The sequence below is a fragment of the Tamandua tetradactyla genome, chromosome 25 (assembly GCF_023851605.1).
Source record: "Tamandua tetradactyla isolate mTamTet1 chromosome 25, mTamTet1.pri, whole genome shotgun sequence".
NCBI lineage: Eukaryota > Metazoa > Chordata > Mammalia > Pilosa > Myrmecophagidae > Tamandua > Tamandua tetradactyla.
Window position 1 is genome coordinate 32,309,120 of NC_135351.1, and position 3,110 is coordinate 32,312,229.

Sequence of the window (3,110 nt, forward strand, 5' to 3'; positions counted from 1 at the left end):
GTTTCCATTCACGATTATATTTTTCTTTTCAGCAACACAGATCACATAAATTTTTGTTGCTGTACCAGCTACCAAAATATAGATATATCCTTCTCCTATAAGCCTTGCTGTATAGACCTTTTCAAAAGAATACAGTTAAATGTTATTATCTTGCTTTCAGAATAAATTTAAGTTCATTGTGGAGATAATACAAAATGAGTTATGGGCAATAAATAAATAAATAAATAGTGCTTCGGATTTTCACCACCCAGAGATAATGCTTCTTAACCTAACTATTATTTATACAGAGCAGTGAAAATGAGTCTTATCATCACCAAAGACTTTCAAGTTTCCCTGTCCCTTTCTGCAGAAGAAACTTTACCACCAGTTTCTTGTGTTTTTTATCATCCAAACATTTTATATATGTGGTTTTCACATGAACATGATCAATTTTACATCTTTCAGCTCCTTGTTTCATAAATATCCATAGCAGTTCCCAAAATTTGTATGGGGGGATATGGGCATAGTAATCTTCTAAGACTGGAGGGTTGAGAGTTTGAGGGAGAAGACTAAGGGGTTGGCCTTAAATTTGACTTTGCATTTATTTCTGCTTTGTGGACTCTGACGTTCAACAGTCATAGACACAGCTTTTTGGCTAGGGCTGCAGGGTTTGCTGCCCCATATTATGATAACATTTCCTCTTCCACCCTCCCAGAGGAGAGCAAGTAGCAAGTCACTGTCTGGAGAACCTGCTTCAACCTTACCTCTCATTGCTCAGCCTCTAACCATTCATTAACAGGTGGGTCTGCAGAGGACCCTTACTCCCCCCACCACCCCAGGATTCTTTACACCAGAGAGTTTTATATCCCCAACCCTGGTCAGCGGGACCTTTGTCCTTCCCCTTCCAGAGCAATATCTCTGTCAGGATCCCATCCTTGTCATTAAAACTGCCAAGAACTGTGAAGTGTCTGAAATGTTCTCTTCCTTGCAAGCTAACAAGTTGGCCTGATAGTTTTGTGGATGCTGAAAGATGATTCCAGACTTGAAAGTCGAAACAAAGCACTTTGTTGCTCACAACAAAGGAGCAACATGAAAATCAGCCTGTTTCTGAGAGTACCTCTAGCTCTCAAGTCCTGTGGAGGTAACACAGGTAGACCCTGTTGGATGCCTGTACATGACGGGGTTTGCATGCAGGGAAGGAGCCCCCTAGCATAAGGAACATGATTGCTGTATAATGAGCGGTGAGCATGCACGCCCTTTGCTCCAGAGTGAGACCTTATCTTTATTCTACTGTACAGTAAGCATGCCCACCCTTTGATCTGGGGAGGGATACTCTATTGTCCAAGGCTATTCATTATGCAAACATCTTTGAAAAGATAATTCAGAATAAAAAATAGTCAGGATCTCTGTTCCCAAGCTGTGCCGAGACATCTATGACCCATGGAAAATTGTCTCCTAACACATTCTAATTGTTTGGATTCACTTAAATTTAATCAAATACTCTCCATATTGGTTTGGAATTCTTTCTTTCTTTCTTTTTTTTTTTTGAAATACCCTGTAAGCTGTGATAATAATCATTCACATAGACTGTTCATTGCTATTGGTAGGTGGACATTCATAATTTAATTTTAATATATTTTGCCTGTTTGTTCCATCCTGGGGTTGTTCAAATTAACCCTTTAAATGAGTGTGTACAGGGTGACTTGCTGTCATTGTGAAAACAAATAAAAGATACGTCTCATATCCTTTAATTTAACTTTTCCTAGAAAATGTAATGAAGGCAGAGGCTAGAGAATTTTTTTTTTTTTTTTTTTTTTTTTTTTTAAAGGAAAGACAGAGAGAAGGAAGGAAGGATAGAAGGAAGGAAGGAAGGAAGAAAGGGAAACATTTTCTTGTTTTTATTGTATTCTGTTTCTCCGTTTTTGTTACATGGGCTGGGGCCGGGAATCGAACCGAGGTCCTCCGGCATAGCAGGCAAGCACTTTGCCCGCTGAGCCACCGCGGCCCGCCCGAGGCTAGAGAATTTAATTATAAGTTTTATAAATAATCTTTAATGCAATAATAAGACAGTCGATACAGGAGATTTGAAAAGACAGAGGTCACATGTATCTATTATATTAGATAAGTAAAAAGTTAGGAAATATTTCAATGCTTACTACCATAAAATTGAAGGTAAACCTACACTCATCCTGTATCTTGTCATTTAGAAATGTGGGTTACTGTCTAGGTATATTTCAAAAAATAAAAGACAAGCGTTTTTCTGCATTATTAAAAAGTTTTTGAGATTCTGTTTATTATCCCAAGCTTATGACTTTTTAAATCAGAAAATACATTTGTTAATGTTTCCTGTAAAGCACTGTATTCATTTGTTTTCGATTATACTTGTTGTTTGAGACTGAGATTCCCAGTAATCTTGCAATAATTAACTTTGCTAAGACTCCACTGATTTATTCTGTACCTTTACTGGTGGTGGATTGAACTTACTTGGTAGCAGCAAAAACACCAAGGCCCTTCTTAAGTTTTCTTCTAACATATACTATGGTTTATAATAAACCTTGTGACTTAACATAGTCAATTCCAACAAATCTTGTGATTTGACATAGTCAATTCTAATAAACAAATTCAAGTTTTTCTCCTCCATCAAAATCTATTTTGGCACTCAATGCCATAACTCTTAAATTTCTGCCCAACTGCTAGGTAAAAAGCCATATCTCATTGTTATATTAATCTTCTGTAAAGGAAATCCAGGCACTCAGGATTTTTACTGATTTATGTCAATCAAACATGATCTCTCATCAAAGTTCACAGCAAAAGCAAAAGGAATCCAATTATCATTTGTGAATCGATGGAATCAACAAAAAAGGGAAGTAGATCCCAGGGAATTCAGATAGTGGGATTATCAGAAATAAGACAAATGTATAAAATTGTTTCAAAACAACAGATAAAAAAATGTTTTTAAACTACCATTCGGATTTAAACAAAATAAAACTTTTAGGAATTTAAATATAATCTTTAAAATTAAAAACCTAGAGGATGATCAGATTAGACACAGATGAAGAGTCAATTAGTAAATTAGAGGTTTCATCATAAAAAATACTTATAAATACAGCACAGTGACAAAAGGAAATTAA